Source organism: Sceloporus occidentalis, unplaced genomic scaffold (genome assembly GCF_023333645.1).
Source record: "Sceloporus occidentalis isolate IW3139 unplaced genomic scaffold, rSceOcc1.0.p SCAF_3, whole genome shotgun sequence".
Lineage (NCBI taxonomy): Eukaryota > Metazoa > Chordata > Lepidosauria > Squamata > Phrynosomatidae > Sceloporus > Sceloporus occidentalis.
Window position 1 is genome coordinate 150160664 of NW_028316983.1, and position 21081 is coordinate 150181744.

The following is a 21081-nucleotide window of genomic DNA, read 5'->3' on the forward strand; positions in this document are numbered from 1 at the left end:
ACACTATTTAAAATACTACATTTATATCCTCTAATTTAAAGATTTTCTTCTTTTTTCTTTGAAATGAATAACTTAACAGAAGAACCAGACTGGTTTGATGTAAGACATACTTTTTGTTGCTGCAATTTCTGCTTGAGATACTTATTGTTCTCTGTTTGGGGGAAGGATTTTTTCCTGCTAACGCAAGCATTGCTATTTATGGTGTATGAATTTTTTAAAAGATCACCACTTTTTAGTTTTTTTTAAAATGTAAACTTAATTATGTGGGTTTCCCAGTTACATTTTTCTTAGTAGGTAACTTGGAACGACCAACAGTCAAAAGTTTAAATAACAGCAGAGATATTGGACATTCTTCTTAATAAATTTCAGTCAAACTGTAAACTATTCCAAATGGACAAATTTCTCTAACAAGGATGAATATCAAGCAGCTACAGCTTTCGCTCATCTCTGTAACCACTTCCTGCAGGGTCATTTATTTTATCCAAATATGTAGCCACTCAAGAATTGCCTTCAGGCATGTTCACAACTTGGATGGACAAAGCAATTATTCTCTACACTAGGGATGTGTGGAACCTGTCTCTTTATTTCTGCCTATATACACACATCTTCCATGCTGACACAGCATGTTCAGGAGAACATTCATTTATAAAAGATGTGCAATTTTCACAATGTAGATTTGGGTCATTATCATGGGTAGGAGGCATGGGGAACATTTGATGCTCCGGATGTTTGGGTCTACAACTCTTCTCAGCCCATTCAACATGACTGATGGTAAGAGGCAGTATGGAAGTTATATACCGTAAGGTCTGGGGGACCAAATATTCTTGTTTGTTTGTTTGTTTGTTTATTGAATGTATCTCTGGCCTTTCTCCTAAGAAAGCATCTCCTAAGAGAGCCCTGGTGGTGCAGTGGTTAAATGCCTGTATTGTAGCCACTCACTCACAAACCACAAAGTTGTGAGTTCAGTCCTAGCCAGGGGCTCCAGGGTTGACTCAGCCTGGCATCCTTCCAATGTCACTAAAATGAGTACCCACCTTATTGGGGGCAATTAGCTTACACATTATAAACCACTTAGGGAATGCTTAAGTGTACTGAGAAGCAGTATAGAAATGTACTTGCTACTTATTTGCCTGTGCATTAGTTTGTGCAACCGGAAAGGAAGAACCAAACATATGATAATCTCTCAGACGTCCTACTTATTTCTACTAAAAGTCATTCAGGGCTTTTGTTCTGTACACATACATCTCAAAATAGGGGCCAATGAACATAATGGGACTACCTTTAGGATAAAGGAACTTAGGACCACACCATAAGTGGTTATAGTGTTCTTCATCACACACAAGTCACAAATATCCATAGTACCTCTTCCTATTTTGGATCTCAGAGCAAGCAGAGATTAATCTCAAGAGATGAATGTACTCCTATTCCACTCTTACAATGAGCCCTGAATCTGACTCAGTCCCCCTCCCTTTTTTTTCCTAGCTCAGATTAATATTGAAAATATCAGGGTGCAGTAAATAATGGAAGAGTAACTGCTAACCACCATACAAATTCTATAATCATTAACAAGTCTCACATATAATGAAGTACCATTGAGGAAGCATGCACTGTATCACAAGAAACATGTTATTTTATCTAAGCAGCATGTAGAACAGATTGATATATACAATCTGTCTTTAGATTTTCAACACATGGTCATGCCTGGCAAAAACAAAGGGATAAATAAACCCAAAAACTTCAGAACTGTTTCAGCAATTATGGTGGCTGTCTGACATCTCCAACTCCGTCTGTCCTCCACTGCTTTGCTTAAGTGATGTAATGACTCTCCTAATTGAATCCAGACATCTGTTGTTCTGTGTTCCTCTCTTTCTACTGCCCTCCACCTTTCCTAGCCTTATTGTATTTACTAATGAGTCGTGCCTTCTCATGAGGTGGCCAAAGTACAACAGTGTCAATTTGATCATCTTGGCTTCCAGGGTGATTTCTGGCTTTATCTGCTGAAGGACCTACTTGTTTGTCTTTTTGGCTGTCCTTAGTATCCTCAGCACTCTTCTCCAGCACCATATCTCAAATGAGTTGATATTCCTCTTATATGTTTTCTTCACTGTCCAGCTCTCACATCTAGTTTGGATGATTCTAACTTTAGAGTTTAGTTGTACACACATCCCTCCATATTTGTGGCTTTTATTGCTCACAGATTTGATTAATATGTTCTTTCTAGGAATATCTAGGTTCTCCAGTGCAACTCTATGGTTAACTTTAACTAAAAGTTGTACTGGAAGACCTAGAGATTCCTAGAGAGAATACTCTACTAGGCATTTGTAATAATAATAATAATAATAATAATAATAATAATAATAGCAACAACTTTTTTTTATAACCTGCCTACTCCAATTCTTCCTTCCCTACTTCATGACACAGAAGGTGACTTACAGTAAAACAGTCCAAACATAGTAAAAGAACAATATACAATAATCCCAAATTCTACCCCCCACTTAATAATAATAATAATAATAATAATAAATTTATTTGTATACCGCCCTTCCATCGATCAGGGCGGTGAACAGCACAATAACAATACAAAAACACCATAGAAATACAATACATTCATATTAAAAACAAAATTAAAACACCATCAGCCGATCACCATTGTCGTCGGGGGGGGGGGGGGGGGAGACCAGCTGGAACTTCATTCGGGGAATGCAGATTGAAATAAGAAGGTTTTTAGCTCCTTCTTAAACTGGGCCAGGGAGGTGGCCGAGCGGAGCTCTATGGGCAGCGTATTCCAGAGGGCCGGGGCGACGATGGAATATGACCTCCTCGTTGTGGAGGTTAGTCTAGCCCCTGGGACCCTCAGTACTTGCTGCCCAGAAGTTCTGAGGGTGCGGGGCAGAATGTATGGAGAGAGGCGGTCCTTCAGGTATCCTGGGCCCAAGCCATATAGGGCTTTATAGGTTATCACCAACACCTTGTACTGTGCCCGGAAGCGGATGGGCAGCCAATGCAGATCTTTAAGTATAGGTGTAATATGGCTGGCCCTGGAAGTACCAGTGACCAGTCTGGCTGCCATATTCTGTACCATCTGTAGCTTCCGGGTATGGTATAAGGGTTGCCCCATGTAGAGCGCATTGCAGAAATCCAATAACAATTAAATCATAAATACATTAAAAATTCATACTAAAATCAATTAGGTCAACTAAAACCATAAGAAGGGATGAGTTACTCCTTTAGTGCAGTTCTATGGTCAGTATCTGTTCAACGGTGACCACAGAGTTCCACTGGAGGATTTAGGCGGGTTATAGACTGCCGCTTTGAGGCGGTCTGCCGCCGCCGCCGCCGTTTGCTCCGTAAGGGAGCCGTCGCAGCCACACCGCCCGGCTTCCTTACGGAGCAAAAAAGAAGCTCCAAAATGGAGCTTCTTTCTGCGGCGCCTCTGTGACGTCGCGAGGCGCCAGGGGCGCATTCGCGACGTCACAGGTGCTGCGACACGTTCAGACGCACAGCGTCCGATACATAAAGATGGTGCCGGCCATGTGGAACAGCTGGTGCCATATTGTACGGACAGAGTCCGTATTAGACCCAGGGGCGTCTAGAAGAGACGCCCCTTTTTTAAAATGGGACGTCCTGCGGACGTCCCAAGTGCCAGTTTGTAACCAGCCTTAGAGATTCCTAGAAATGTGACCTCTCAGGTAAAAACATGGTGTTTTTGTTATTTGTGGTTTTTCCATATTCACGGGGGTCTTGTGCCCCTAACCCTAGTGAATATGGAGGGACAAGTGTATATCTTTACTCTTTATTATCTTGTCTAGTTTCTTTATAGCTGCCCTTCCCATTCCCAGTCACAGTGAACAGTTGTATCCCACAACCCTCAAGATACAAAAGAAGGATGTGCCCTGGATGGTCCCAGTCATAGTTCCCTGTGGAATAGTACTGGTTTTAACTACTTTCCATTTTACAGATAGTTTAATTATTTTGTTAATTTTTGCATGATGTAAATTCTTTAGCTGTACTGTTTTGTAACCCAACTGAAGTCCTGAAGGAGGAAAAATATGGGATCATCATCATCATCATCATCATCATCATCATCATCATCATCATCATCATCATCCTAATCACTAACATCTTGTACTGGAGGAAGGAAAATATTGTCTCCGTCTCAGATCTAACATATGAGTCTATTTCATGCCATCTAGCCAAATATTGTCTATTGTTCTGTTACTGACTTTTCATTATCTTGGATAAAAAATCCTCTTCTCATCCCATTTGATATCCACCAAATCAAGATGGTAGAAACTGAAGCTGGGACCTTCAGTATGCACAACAGACACTTTATTATATTGAATGACATCCCCTCCCATCTGTTGAAAGGAATGAAAAAGCTGACATTTGGCTGGATTTGCACATCACAGTTTACAAGTTCATAAGTCTAAAAATACAGACTGTGTAAAGCTGTCCATTGAGATGCAGGGGCCGGGGATTGTAGAAAAGGACTGAAGTGAATGAAATGCTAGCATCCACAGCTCATCATAAACCCATGGCAATTAGATGAACTTTGTATTTCCTCTGAATTAGGCCATATCTTTGCAGATTGCTCTGTTCTGTAAAGGTGATGTTCCAAAAGACACTCAAGTGTGTCACTTTCTGATTTAAAATATGCATGCTCATTGGTCAGAAGTAGGCCAAAAAATGTCATCCAGCTTTTACAGAGATAAGGGAGTTGATTAAAATAAATGACCTTTCCATAGCATTTGTGCTAAAAAAGAGAGAGAGAGAGAGAAAAGAAAACAAAAAAACCCCTCATTGTTTGTCAGAAGATAATGCTTTGGGGAATTTCAGGATGCTTGAAAATGATGAGTTTAAATAACTAGCATAGGAAAAAGAAATAGTTCATCTAAAGAGAGAGAGATTGTGAAGATATATTTTAAATCCTCTTTTTTTCCCTTTTTCTTTTCAAATTGAACTATTGCAACTGCTTAGATGGCTGTCTGTGTTATATTTGTTTTCTAAATGGCTTGGCAAGGTTACTTCTTACCTGACTGGTCCATGTCATACGTATCATTGTGTGCATGATATGCCTGAGTTTTCTACATTAAAAAGAGTGGCAGGTAGGCACACAAGATTGTGTTATGGTAGATAATTCACTCTGGCAATATTTCTGAAGCCAATCAAATGCTCATTCTTTCACAGTTTAGACAAGATAGTGTTAGCTACTATAATAAGAAATGATTAAATAGTGCTGGTAGGTACTCTGATGGAGGCAAATATAGTGCAGAATCAATTTTGTGGAATGTCTCTATGGAATGGAAGATGGATACTGAGTGAAGTTCAGTCTTTGGGCAAAAGGAGACATTACATTAAAAAAAAAACATACTTTAAAAGCATCCACTCTCTAATTTATCCTTCTACCGCTCTATCACATTTCATGCAACCATCAAACATCTTTGCTGGTGATGTCCCCCAGAAACAGTAGGGGCTGCAGAAAGAAAGGATGTGAGGTGGGACACACACATTCTTCATGTTGCCTCTCCCTGTTCTATCTTGTGTTGTATATTATTGTATTGTGTGTGTTTGTGTATTGTGTCTGTATTTGTGTGTGTTGCCTTGTAAGAAATAGAGTTATAATATATGTGAAACAATTAGTACTTTCAAAAATTATGCCAGGGATAAGAGACTACTACTACTACTAGTAGTAGTTATTTTACAGTGGCTCTATTCTGGGGAGATGATCCCAGAGAAAGGTGCTGGTAGACTCCTTAACCACTGTCCTGTGGCATGTGTCATCACAGCATGGTTTTGCTCCTCATGCTATTTAAGAGATACATGAAACCATGTGAGGAAACTGTTTTAGGGTTTGGTGCTATCAATATGTGGATGGCACCCAAGTTTATTACTCATTTTCACCTCATTGCAAGGATGCTGTGTTAGGCCTAAACTGATGGGTGTCATCAGTAATGGAGTAGATGAGGGAGAGAAAATTGAAACTTAATTTAGACAAGACAGAGATACTCCTGATCATTCAAAAAGCAGATCAAGGAATATGGATTTAGCCTTTCTGGATGGCATTAAAGTTCCCCTGGAATAGCAGATATTCAGCTTGGGTATATTGTGAGATTTCAGGTATCAGTGGTGGCTAGGAGTGCATGTCACATAAAAATCTTGTTCTCTAGCTATGTCCGTTCCTAGGAATGTTGGATCTAGCCATGATGTAACATTAGTTACATCCTGTTTGATTTATTTTAACATGCTCTGCATGCAGCTGTTGTAGAAACTTTATCTGGTCCAAAGAGCTACAGCCAAATTATTAACTAGGAGCTGGTACAGACCGACACAATACGCTGGCATCCTGGTGGCATGGGAGTGTGGTGCACAGATGATGTATGCCCCAATGCCACCTCAAAGCCAGCATCACATCTGCCAGCCACCCAGACAACGGGCAACATTGCAGCTCTCTGGAGGCATGGCATTCATAGACCGCATGCCACAGCAGCAACGAAAAGGCACTGCTGCCTAGAAAAATCACCCTTTTTCTGGTGCAAAAAGGAGTGACATTTTGCTGCTCTTTTTTGTGCAGGAAAAAAGCCAGATCAGGGCCACGGTGTGCAATTGCCACAGTCCTGATCCGGCGTTCTAAGGTGTGGTGTCAAGCCATTCCTATACAGCCTGTTTCTGCCCTAGGTCTAGCTATAGATAGTATGCGATTCCCTTGTTGGAAATGCTCCTGTGGCTGCCAGTCCATTTCCTGGAACAGTTCAAATTGTGAGCCTATATGGCTCAGGTCCAGCTTATCTGAAAGACTGTATCCTTTCATATGAATCTATCTATGTTTTGAGATATTTAGGCAAGGTCCTTCTCTCTTTCCCAGGAGCTTGACAGACACATCTGGCAATAGAAGAGAGGACCTTCCTGGTGACTGCTCCCAGACTCTGGAGCTCCCTTCCCAGACAGATTAGACTAGTGCTTTTCCTGCTATCTTTCTATAGGCAAGTGGAGACCTTTTTGTTTCAGTAAGTATTTGAGAACTCATTGCTTTGGGGGGAATAGGTCTTACATAATGTGCTAGAATTTCTATTTGTTACTTCCATTAATGGTTTATGTTTTTAGTTATATAGAGAGGGAGGGAGGGAGGGAGGGAGGGAGGGTTTAATAACATTTTAAACTTTTATATGCTACACATTTTTAGCAATGTTTGTTTTGACTGTTGGATGTTGTCCCAGATCCCAAACTGGAAAAAAGTGGGCTATAAATATAAATATACTAGGAATAGTCATCTTAATAGATTTATTATTTGGAGGAGAAAGCATTGCATATAGAATACATAAACAGCCTCTAGTCATGAAAAGGAATTTCAGAGAAACATTAATACATTTATGTCTATATGGGTGTATCTATCCTACAGAATTAACACAGTTTGACACCACTTTACATCCTATGGAATCATTTGGCTTGTAGTTTGTTGTTTTACCAGAGTGCTCTGACAGAGAAGACTAAATATCTCACAAAACTATAAATCCCAGAATTCCATAGCATTGAGCCATAACAGTTAAAGTGGCTGCATTAATTCTGCAGTTTATATGCAACTTATGTGTGACTATTACTGCTAATATTATTTTTAAAATTACAATTTGGAAAAATAGAAAAGGTTTCTGAAATTGCTTTCTTTCACAAAGTTTGCTGCACATTCAGCCAGGTACTGGATTTTTAGCAGCAAAATGAATATTGTTCTGTATTCTTTAACGTTCTTCCCCCTTGCAAGTATTTAAACCCATTCACATCAAACTATCTGTTGTCATCTCACTGATTTCCCAGTCTTCTTTTTTGTGTGAGATTTATTCACTTTCCAATCAGCCCTGTACTATTGAATACAGTGAACCAGCCACATACACATGATATCCTGTTTGTATTGCTTTAAGACTACAACATGCATTAATGTTCACACCCTTGACTACATTTCAACAACATCAGCGGCCTAGATGGGGGGGGGGGCAGGCGTGGAGGGGAAAAAGAAGCTGCCCAAGGAATTTTTACTTGTATAATATACTTTACATGGTTAATTGCTGAGAAGTCCAGAAAAATTGACTTGACAGTAAAGCTCTTTTAGTGTAATTTGTGCATACTTGGCAGTTATTGGAAAGAAGAGGGGGCATCAGGTATGATATAAAGTGGAGGGAGGGGACTTAAGGGGGATAGCCTGAGCCAATGGAAGGGGGATAATCTGTATTCAGGGCAAATATAGGACACTGCTTCAGCTGCTTCAGTGGCCTTAATCACATTGATTGGCTGGGGTGCAAGCCTTTCTCAGGGATTTAATGGACAGGAGTAGGTAGAAGCCCCACTGAACAATTGGCTAAGTATGAAACCATTGGGCTCTGTGTCCCCTCAACCTAAATTTACATATATTGACAATGATTGATTTAGGTTGGAATTATGATTGATTTGTAATGGCCTTATGATTGATTTATGGCTGCATTATAATTGATTTATGATAGAATAATGATTGGTGTATGACCCATATAATGTGCATTAAAGTTGTGGCCATTTTGATAAAACATCTAGCAGTGTCTGCTCCTTCTTTGACCCAGTGCAAGACTCACCCAATGCCTGTCAGAGGAATGAATTTGTGCCAGGACTTCAAGAGGGGTAGCACTGGGATCTTGTCTCTACTCCAAGTGGCTGTTTGGAATAATGAGGGGAAAGTCTCACAATAGCAACAACCATTGTGAGATTGTGAAATTTTGCTCAAATGTTGTAGGACTTGGAGATCCCACAAGATTGGCTGTGAGAGCTGGCAAGCTAATGTATGTCTGCACATGTGGTTGCCAGACATTGTTGGTTTGGACATCCACATGTCCCATCTACTCTGCTACCCTTTGTTGCACTCTTGTGCTTGCACCATATTCCTAGGCTTTGGCTGATCACCTTTGGGGGCCTGGAGGTAATTTCCCCATGTTACTGGAGTTTGTTTGTTTGTTTGTTGCCTTCCCTGGGGTATTGGATTTCAGGATGTATGTTAATTATGTTTTTTTGCATTTGCTTCTTAGCTGCTGTCTAGCTGTTTGGTGTATTGCTAACTATCTTGTATTAATGCTTAGTTGTTGTTACCTTTTTTTAGTATATCCATGCATATGGTACCTGGATGTATCTGTATCAAATTCTACTACACACAAACTGCTTTCTCACAACTGGTGGTTACCAGAAGGAAGAGTGGACATCAGGCATGGTATATAGAGTGGAAGTAGCAGGACCTTATAGGGGATAATAGAGCCAAAGGAAGAGGTAACCTCCAGTCAGAGCAGATGCAGCACACCGTTCCACCTTCCCAGTTGGCCTTAACTGCACTGATAGGAGGTACAAGCTCTACTCAGGGATTTAATAGACAAGAGCAGGTCAAAGCTGAACAACTGGCTAAATATGGAACCATATGGTCCCATGTCCCCTCAAACTGAATATACATATATTGACAATGACTGATTTATGACAGCATTAATATTGATATATGATGGTATTATGATTTATTTACAACTGTATTATGAATTATTTATTATTGATTCAAGATCCCTGTGTTATGCATTAAAGTTGTGGCCATCCTGATTATTCAAGTAACAGTGTTTGGTCCCTCCATTATCCTGGAAGAACTGAATTACCTTTTCCTTGGATAATATACGTTACATAGATGTTAACTGCTGAGGACTCCAGAAAAATGAAATAGACAACAGAGCTTTTTAAAGTGGAACTTGTACATTCTTAATTAAAATTTCCTTTCACTCAGTTAAGTGTAAGATGGACAGCTAATTAATAATAAAGATCAAGTTTTGCAGAATATGATAAAAATGAATTGACCATATAGAAAACCACAGAAGACAGAACTATTTGTGTCCCCAGGTTATGGGATAAAAGAGCAAGGCAACTGTTCACAGTGAGCACATTTAAAATGGTGTTGTTATAAAAAATTTAAAATAGCCCAAAGGGAAAAGGAGATGTGCTCTCCAGCAATTAGACTACAACAGCTCTAGGGAAATTAGGCCTCAGCTCTATAGCTTACTTAGCATAAAAGTCAATCTAGTCCTTTTCCCACCATTAATCACATAGGCCTGATATGTTTTTCTTCTTTTAAAAAAAAGGCATAGCACAAAGGGCATAAGGGAGATATTGCATTATCTTAGGCAGCATTCTCTCTCTCTCTCTCTCTCTCTCTCTCTCTCTCTCTCTCTCACTCAGGGTTTGGCACATTCTGACTCACCTGCAGCTTTCATAGCTGCAAAACATTGGGAAGGTTGAGAGGTGCATGCTCCTATTTTATATGTTGCTTTAATAGGCAAAACGATATTTAAGTCAAGTGCTCCAAGCTTGCTTGCCTAACTCTCAAAAATATGAGGTGTGAGATTAGATTCATAAATAGCTTGTAAAATGATTCCTATAATCTCAGTAAAATAAAAATAAAATAAAAAATAGGGCTGCCAAACTTATAATTGTAGAGGGCTTCTGTACACTTCATGGTTATATATACACTTCAGGTCACAAGCAAAAACTGCTAAAATGTCATGAAACGTACAGGAGGGTGCTTTATTTTTCAAGCTGGCAACTGTATTTAAAAAAATACACAGGAATTGTTCAGAGGTAAGAATGCAGAGTCATTAGGGTTCCATGTTTTAGAAACTCTTGTATTAGAAAATGCTATCTCTTGCATGGAAAAGTGTGTTTTCTGCACAAAACAGTATGCAAATTGTATATAAAACAAGTCCAGGAAAATTATAAAAAAATTCTAATCAATTCTGGATCCACAGAGGAGGACTAACTAAGTATGTTACATGCATACTGTTAGCAAGTAGCAATAGCAAGTACATTTCTATACTGCTTATCAGTGCACTTAAGCACTCACTAAGCAGTTTAGAAAGTGTAAGCCAATTGCTCTCAACAATTTGGGTACTCATTTTAGCCACCTCGGAAGGATGCAAGTCTAAGTCAAGCTTGAGCCTTTTTGCTGGTATTGAACTTATGGTTTGTGAGTGAGTGGCTGCAGTACAGTCATTTAACCACATCACCATCAGGGCTCTGTTCACAATGAGGCTAGCCTGGCAGCATTTCTGGCATGTATATTGTATTCACAGTTAGGTGAAACAAAGAACCTTATCGCACTCACAGTTTTCCCCTTCCGTTCCTGTTAACAAGGCAGACAGATCAGGAAACGGGCTGACGCCAAATGCTATCGCATTAAGTCTTCTTAGTGTTATGTGAACGCGAAAAGAACAATCGCTATCGCACACCACTAACGGAGAAAATGACCTGTTGTTATTTTTGGACCTCGCTGTGAACGGATATCACCACACAGCCAGGTCCCATCCTGATGACGCCCCAACCATCCCCTATCTTTGCGCATGCGCAGTTTACAAAGAAAACTTTTACTTTTGTCCTACATTTGTCTTACAGTTTGGTCTAAAATTTGTCCTACATTTTCTCAATGGTAAAAGAGGACAATTATTCCAAACCTACCATACCTACCTGAAATCTTTTTCTGGTATCAAACACTGTTTCCTGCTTTATTTTTCATATAGACATGTCTAGATGTTCTATAATTTTGAGGAATGAAAGTCGTTAAAACATCTTGCAAGGGAACCTGGTAAAGGAAAGATATCATGATGGCCCGTCATAACTGTAGGGATCGGATGGGGATGCAATTGGAACGCCTAGGATATCGCACACAGATGATTTTCTGTTCTCATAACGTTTACTGGTGAGGGACGACGGAAGAGAATCGTCGGGGACATTTTATGTGAACGGAACGGAACGGGAACCCATTGCAAGCGTCTTGGTAATGAGGCTATGCGATAAAATCCGTTCCGTTCCGTTACCATTGAGACCTCGGAACGTTTACAAACATGTGTGCGATAAACTCCAAAGACACCCCTGGGTTTGCAAATAGTTTCAGGGTTTTCAGGGTTTTACTATACCTGGCGCTTTACAGAGCACCCAAAAAGGGCACTCTGCCAGCGCCCGTGTTTGCTGCGCCAGGTATAGTAAGCAGCAGACAAACCGCATGATTCCCTGGCGCTGCAAAAAGAACCCGCAAAAAATGGGTTCTTTTTGCGGCGTGGTTATGACGCCGCAAGGCACACTTGCGGCATCATTACTGTGCCGCAACGTGTGGGCACTAAGCGTCCACGACGTCAAAATGGCGGTGCCCATGTGTATAGGGTGCCGCCATTTTGACATACCCAGTACATCCTAGGGGTGAGGCCTGATTGGACGCTGAGTCCTCGGCCAACCCCTAGGACGTACTGGGGGCGTGGCAAAGGCCCATGTAGAACGGGCCCCTTCTAGTTGAATTAGTTGCAATTATAAGGCAGGTAGCACCTCTCCCTATATGCATTGCTCTCATCTCTGTCAGGTTCTGTTCTCCTAACTTCCAAATGTTCTGATTTGACAAGGACCGTCCAAATTAATCTTCTGCCACAACACTGTTTCAGCTGATTTTAAAACACCCTTCTCTCCTTCTCCCACTTTCCCCCTTTGTCCTCACTTTACTTCAATTGCTGCAAAGTGAATTCAAAGTAGAAAAGTAGTTTGTGCCCAATTAACTCAGTAGAGGAGAGGCAGATTTTTGCCATCTCCAATCGTTGTTGTGTACTTTCATATCACTTCTGACTTACGGCAATCCTAAGAATTTTTCTTGATGAGATTTGTTCAAAGGGAGTTTGCTATTGCCTTCCTCTGAGGCTGAGTGGGTTTCATTGACAAGCTGGGAATCAAACCCTGATCTCCAGAGTTGTAGTCCCATACTCAAACTACTATGCCACATTATACATTAGGCAAAAATAAATTGTGACAGCCCCTCCTACATTATGTGTTCTTCCTCATTAATATTGTTTGCCATCTTGACCACACTCAGATACCCGTGCTTTTATCTATGAAATACTGGAGGGTTTGTCTTCTGTGTCTCACCAGTCGGAATAAAATATTATGTGGAAACATGGGAGGTGGTCTTCTCTGTTCCAATACAATGTTATGGAAAATGACTTCCCCATGAAGGCCCATTTGGTGACTCATTTCAAAGCCAAGTTAAAAGCTGATTTTTTCACTGCAGTTTTTGGAGCCTAAGGATGATTGGCTGATAAGGCTGTGCAGAATTTTGACACTGATTTAAATGCTTGCAGATGGCTTCAGGTTGTCCTAATTTGTTTGTAACAGTCTTGAATTGTTGAAGATTATTTCAAATTATTACTTTTCTGACTGTACCTTATCCCAAGACCTTTCAATATAGGGCAGAATATAAATATTTAAATAATGGGAAAAATAAGTAAAGAATTATCAACTTTTCTTTAAGTACAGCAACTATGATCCTCCAGATGTTTTTGGATGGAAATCTAAGCCCACCCCCATGACTAGGCTTGACAGGTACAGTCCAATTTTCGAAGGGTCACAGTTACTCATTTGGGACTTGTGAGACACCAGCACTCTTTGGCAGAAAAGGCTAAAGAACTTGCAAAACTACTAATCCCAGGACTCCATAGGATGGAGCTACAGTACCTAAAGTAGTGTCAAACTGCATTATTTCTACAGTGCAGATGCACCTATGGAAGGGAGGTTTATCTTTTCACTCCTCTGCCACAAGTGTAATGAAAAAGACCCTTCCCCGTGTTGCAATTTGGTTTAGGAGGGAAAATATTAATATAAGGCCTGTACAGACAGGCCAAAATAAAGCTGCTTCAGGTCACTTTGGAGGTATGCTGTTTAAACGACACACACATGTTAAGAGGCCAGAAGCTGTGCCAAAGCTGCGCTGCAGTCCTTAGGGCTGGAAAGTAGCTTTGGCATGGCTTCTGGTCTTGTAGGATGCATGCATCATTTAAACAGAGTACCTCCAAAGTGGCCCGAAGCAGCTTTATTTTGGCCTGTCTGTATGGGCTCATAGACGCCAATAGAAGTCTTTTTTTTCCTTGTAAGGCAAGCTCTAACACAATAACAGAAGAGGTTGATGTAATTAAGGCAGAGGAGATGAGAGATAAACTTCCCTTTCATGCTTGCTACCTCCCTATAAAACACCTACCTGTCTATGTGTGTATAATGAAATTAAAAAACTAAAACAGTGATGTAATTGCAAATGACACAATTAGCATCATGTGCTCTTAGACACTCATTCTCAAGGCTATATGGATGACTCCCTCACCAAACCAAATTATGTCAAACCTCAAGTATGATGACTCTCTCACCACCTCAAGTGTGATGCTTCACATTCCTTTGATTCTGAAACTTCCATGCAGCATTAAAGAGATGTTTACTATTATACTGGAGGCGTAATATAATTAGTGTGCCTTAGGTTGCAGAAAGCTGGGAAGGAGATCTTATACCTCATGCATTATGGCCAGGTAATTCATCTGGCTAATATTTACCATTGAAGCTTCATTTTAATCAATGAATTATATTCTATTGAGTAACTTAAGTGAAAGGAAAAAATTGATTTATGTATACTAATATATATATTAATATTAATATATCCTAACTATGCTGAAAACATGTTTATTTATGCAGCCTGAATCATTGCAGATAGTTAAATCAGGATTACTCAAACCGTTTTAGCAAACTATCAGCATCCTAAGAAGTGTGAATATTATGGAGAAGGGAAGACAGATATATCCCTTAACAGTATTGTTTATCTGAAACCAATACAGACAATTAGTACTTTTAGGAACCCTAAGTGCAGCACTGCGATTCATTATTATAATATTAGGTACTGTTATACTAACTACTGTTAACATGGGACTCATAGTATCATACTTGGAAAAAAATGTGACTGAACACATCCAGGAAGCTTCATCACTGAGCACAGCTTTTCCTGACCAAATCCATTTCTTCCTCTTATAAGCTTATTGCATCACCTACATTTTATCACAGTTATTTTTGGTGATGTGTGCCTTCCCTTGAAGAATATCAGAAAGCTTCTACAGTATAAATGGACAACCATAGTAGAACTGGGGGTGGGGGAGAGATCAACTATTGCATAGCTTGCCCAAAAAATGCAATCCCCTCTGAAACAGTTGGAAATCCAGTTCTGCTTTTTTCTGATGGAATAAAACCTGGAGAATCATGCAGAGTCAACAGGTGTGTATTTTCCCCTGTTCATTATTATTATGAATAGAGAAAACAAAAAAATTCTATGCTAGGCCTGTCTAGTCCAGCATGATCAGCTAACTGACTATGGGAAGCAAACAGGAAATAAATGCAAGCAACAGCATCATTCTGCTCATCTATCCCAATCACTGGTATATCTGGTCCTGGAAGTAGCATATAGTTTTGACTTTGTTCATCAGTGTTATGATATCAGGAGATAAGAAGAGAAATTAAACTGCACATTACAAGGAGAGAGAGAGATGGGGCAGCCTTGTGGTTTACATCATGCACCTCTCCCCTTTCAAGTAATTTCTTTGTCAATCAGGAAGAATGAATAGACTCCTTTCAAGCAGTACTTCAGCATGCTGAGTTGAGCAGTGTGGGGCTCTTGTTTGAAGTATAAAACAGCAATTCACCCCTAACCATCTCATGCATTAATATAAGCAGCAGTGTGCCCCCTCCATCAGGCACACACTATCACAAATACCATCATGGGTAAAAATAATTTTTAACACTGTGCAAGGAATGAGTTTTACACTGTCTTACATTATTGGGCCAGGGAGAGGAAAGCTGTGCATACCCCGTACTTGTTCAGGGTATCATTATTACTTCTAACACTTCGGCTGAGATCCTAAATATCACTGGTGGAGTTATGATACCCTAGTGTTCTACTGAATACTATTGTAGTGCACCATATAAGTCAGTGTTCATAGTTATCATCTCAGTGCACAATGTACATTTGACAGAGGCAGTGGTAAATGAGCAATGCAACACTGATACACTGTTTTAGGTGCATTATTATATATCTACAATGGTTCCTCATACAGGATTCTATTCCTGCCACCATCAGCTGTGTGAGTCTATTCCATATTATTCAATACAGTTACTCCAAATGTGTAACACAACTAACAGCTGCATATGTGACCATCAGGATTCTGAACATTATTTTAAAGTGCACACCTGTGATTCCCCATGGTTTCGCTATGCTGATAACAAATGTTTCTCATACAATCACAGGCACAGATAAAGGTGCTAGTTATCACTTGGTAATTCTGAATATTTTATTTATTTGTTTATTTTATATCCCATCTTTCTCCCAGCTAACAATACAAATCAAACACAATCTAAAAACATTAAGAAGCTTTAATGTTTTATACAATTTATAAAATTAAAAACTATATACAAACCATAAAATCTGAATCACACAGCATTTAAAAGCTCAGTCCTCTCAGGACCTTAAAGGTAAAGGTAGTCTGTTGACATGAATGTCTAGTTGTAACCAACTATAGGGGGGTGTTGCTTATCTCTGTTACTAAGCCAAAGAGTCAGCATTGTCCAAAGACGACGCTTGTCATGTGGCCAGCATGACTGCACTGAAAGCCGTTTTCAGAGCCGTCCCACCAGTCCTTCTGGTGCCATCTGGCCTCGAGGGAGAGATGCAGGCCCATTGGGTCTGGCCTAGATAAAGAAGCAGAGCCCTCCCTCCAGTTCATCTACCATGGTCCAGGTCTCAGAGGGAGAGAAGAACTGCTAGACTGCTGTCATTCCCTTCTCCTTCTTTGTCATGTATTTTTAGATTGTAAGCCTGAGGGAAGGGAACCATCTGATTAACCATTTGTAAGCCATTCTGACAGCCTTTGTGGCTGAAGAGCAGGGTATAAATACTCTAAATAAAATAAATATCTTCCCACCGAAGTGGTACCTATTTGTCTACTTGCATTTGCATACTTTCAAACTGCTAGGGTCAGAAGCTGAGATTAGTTGACAGGAGCTCACCCCATCATGCAGCACTCAGGCCTCAAACTGCCAGTCTTCCAATCTCCCAGTCATCAAAATTTGCATCTTAACCGCTAAGCCACCACTTCCCCAACCTTACCTCAGGACCTTATCTCACGAGAAAAGATAGGCAAACCCAATCAGGAGAGTAGTGGCTTTCTCTGTGCAACTCTGTATGCCCTTGTACCACTTACATTCTCATCCTGAGGGGAGATGGTCATCAAAACATGCCTATTGCCAAACACATTTTTCCCATTCAGGAAGAGGGAAAAAAAACTGCTATGAGAGCATGCTTAGCAGTATGGGGAAAGCTGCTATTCTCCCAATTGGTTTCACCTTTCTTTTCTTATGCAGATCAGAAATAGACAGGCAGTCTATATATTATGGAAAATATTTAAGTCAATCCATATACATGTAGGATATGATCCAACCCAAATTAAGTCCTTTTAATCTGTTTTCAGTGTGAGAGTCAACAGAGCTTGACAGATCTGTCAAGTCTATTTTTGTGGACTTCTTCCTTTTCTTACCTTCAAGTTTATTCTTTTTTTCCGTGTGGATTTTTTTTTAAATCCACATATATTTTGGTGTGCATTATTTAATGGTATTTGGTGTGCATTATTTAATGGTATTTGAGGATCAGTGTGGTGTAGTGGTTAGAGTGTCAGGCTAGGACCATCTACAGTGCTATATAAATAAAGCATAATAATAATAATAATAATAATAATAATAATAATAATAGGACCTTGGAAGACCAAGGTTCAAATCCCAGGTCAGCCATGAAAACCCACTGGGTGACCTTGGGTGAGTCACACTCTCTGAGCCTCAGAGGATGGCAATGGTAAACCCCTTCTGGAGAAACATACCAAGAAAACCCTATGATAGGTTCGCCTTATGGTCGCGACAAGTCAAAAGTGCCTTGAAGGCACATAGCAACAAATTAATGGATGGATGCCTATTTAAAAAAAGCATGTTTCTACACATTTTAGGAATATGTACTGTGGGGGTTTTGCACATGGTATGTCAGTTGCACATTGGTGGTCAAATTTCAAAAACAATGTTTAGCTTTTTTTTTTTTTTAAGATCTAGAGCTGTGTTGGATCATGAAGATAAGGATTTGGTAAACTACACACACGAAAACCTTGACAGGAAATTTCCTACATAGCTCTACAGTTAAACATTATATGCCAGATTTTTATAGGAAGGTTCACAGGAATGTTGCAAAGCACATCATCTGCATGTCTCAAGTCCAGTTTGAAGTTTTAAAGATCAGGAATCTCCAGTAAAAGCTCAGGTAACAACTGATAGAAAAGATGATGTGAGATGCTACAAATCAGAGGAGATACTAGCTGGCCAGATGAGCAAACATCCTAATCTGGAATAAGACAACATCATATGATAGGCAATGTAATATGATAGGCAATGTAATATATTCATCTGACAGTTGGTGGGGAGGTAATTTTTCACCTATCCTTAAGAGAAAGAGGAAAGTATAAATGAAAACATTGTGTACAAGATGGTACAGAGGGACTAACTATATTTTTACCTGATTTCCTTGGGGATTTTCTTTAAAAGGAATCTTGAAAGAGGGAAAAAATGGATAAATAAACCATGTAGGTACTTGCTATAGCACTGTGGCTAAGAGTGTAAACAGTTAGTCAGATAGGCTTTCTTTTAAGTCTTACTTCTGCCACAAACTCACAAGGTGATCGTAAGTCAAACTATATCTCTCCCTTTCCTTTAACACCCTTCACTTCATTTTCCCTCATGCTATGAGAAAGCCTATATGGTGGCATTCCTTAGAGCAGTGCTCCTCAGGCTATCTGATCTGAGGGAATTTTTTTAATCAATACAATAATTGTGCCCTTGGCTACAACCGTTTCTTTCCTGGAAACATGCTGCAGACCAGCTGTTTATGCTTCACCACTTTGGGTACCACTGCTTTAGAAGACAGTTGTAAAGATGACAGAGGTAATATATGTGACACACTCTAAAAACATGCAGTGTATTATATAAATGGAACGTGCTTCTGCTCTTGTTGTTTTTATGTATTGTTACTATTTTTTTAATTAGGCTGGCAAAGGCATTAAATGGAGAGTGGTGAAGTATTATGTAATAATGGTTCTAGTTCCACTGAGCATACAGAAAGATTTTCCTTGTTTTATGACAGGCCATCCCCCTCCTCTACACACACATGGTCCTTTGTGAATGATTGGATCTTAAAGGCAAGAGAAAGGTAAATGGTTGTAGCACACACATGTCCTCACAGTGTGACAAACTTTTAAATGCTGTGCCACTTTACCAGTTTTCAATCCAACTTTTAAAGCAACTGAGACTGAGAAGACTCAAATCAGCCCATCTTGGAATTTGCCATTCTTGCCATGATTAGACTGGCTGTCCAGCAGCAGTTTCAGATGTAAGCATCTGAAGACTTTTAGTCAAAAGATCACTAATCTTTCCAGACACGCTGCTTTCACCTGCCTTGCCCCTTTCTCAAATAAAACATCCCGACCGTCAGCTTAGTTCACTCTCTTAACACACCACCAGGCTTCCTTTGTTCTATCTATTCCCGACCTTTTAATCAAAATGACTATTCACTTCACAGTTTATTACTGCTGACAACTATAGATTTCATTTCCCAGCTGCATCAGAACCAATTTCCACCACCCCCACCTCCATTGCAATTCAGCCACTAATCTTGGAAGAAGAAATTGTGTCAGAAGATGCTGTGTTTAACATTTCCTCCCCCCACCCCATCCTGACATATACACATTTTAAATAAAAGTCAGCTTTTTATTAGTCTCATTTCCATTCCAGAATGCTGATGAATATTCCCCACATGCATCTGAATCACCGCTGCTTGTCCCTGAGGTGAAATTTTGAAAGGCTTTGACTATGAGGCTAGTGATGTTCTGTAATGGAAATAATATTAATAATAATGTGCCTTTTACACATCACATACACATCTCTGCGCCTACACACACATATTTCCATCGATAATCTAAGCAGCTTAGTGAGATTTCATGCAGCATCCAGTAGTTCATGGAAGAGTTTGCACTTTTACAGGTAATAACAAACAAACATTCTCCCAAGACAACAATTCTATTCTGGAATGCCTCCCCTTAAAGTAAGCCCGATCTAGCCCTCCCCTTCTTTTTCTTCTTCTCACACCACAAACTGACAGAGCTGCTGCAGTGCAGAATGTCAGTTTACTCATTTAGAACTTTCAATGCAGAAAATTCAGAGTGATGCAGTCAACCAGATAACGCAGCACTTACCTTAATTGAAAATTCTCTCTTTTGACAAAGCTAACAGAAGGAAGCAAGGTCTCACAATCAGCCGTTTATTTGGAGGGCAATCTAAGTTTTCAATCAGCACCCTCCAGGTAGTGAGGCATCCTGGGCTGTCCTTTGCTGTTGACGTTGCTCCTCACTGTCTAGAAAAAAAAGGAGAGAGAAGAAAAGATAAGCTGGAATCCTCGGGAGGGACCTGAGTAAGTGAAAGAGTACAAAAGCTCTGTTGCTTAAAGGGGGGGAGGAGGAAGAGATCTGAAAAAATGTGCTCGGGTCTATAAGCTTGTGGTTGCTGCCATAGATTCCTGTCATGTCCCCTGAGCTGTGGGATGATCGTTGACCTGATTATTACACGGCACACTCCCTACATGTACAGAGAGCACCAGGAGGATTGGTGGGTCACCAGGGAGTTGTGAAAGGCACCAGTGCCACTTGGGAATGTCATCTCTACTAGATTAATAGATGTGCTGCTGCAGCTGAGGTTGTAATTTGCAAGGTGGATTACGCATGGTGGAAAGCCATCTAATGATTTCAAAAGGTAACACGCTCCAGCAAGGATGCCTTTTCCAAGATGCATCAGTGTTCTGAATGGGTTATGGCTGATTAATTAAAACAGATGGAGGGAGCCTCTTTCACTACATGCAAAGATTTGAGAGCTGGGGGACTTCATGGGTTCTTTTATAAGCATGGACAGGGACACAGTCTAACCAAAATAGTGACTGGCACATCTTCCTGATGGCAATTATCTATTGTTGGGTGGAAGGGGATTATGTTCTGCATGGCACATTTGTAAGCAGGAAAAAAACTATTAAGCATGCAACCCCCCCCCCCCTGAAGATACACGAGTCCTTCAAATAGGGTTTTCAAGTTGGCAGCAAATTTAAAAAATGCAGAATTCATTCCTGTGCACTGC

The 21081-nt window shown here is 40.1% G+C and overlaps 1 protein-coding gene across 1 annotated transcript in view; it reads right to left on the reverse strand.

Moving 5' to 3' along the window:
* The window catches only part of CDH12 (cadherin 12), a 330249-nt gene extending 309955 nt beyond the window's left edge, over positions 1 to 20294 (reverse strand). Inside the window, exon 1 of the mRNA XM_089516580.1 lies at positions 20154 to 20294. The gene's annotated coding sequence lies outside the window, so the exon portion shown is untranslated. The remainder of the gene's footprint in view (positions 1 to 20153) is intronic.
* Between the last annotated feature and the right edge of the window lie 787 nt (positions 20295 to 21081).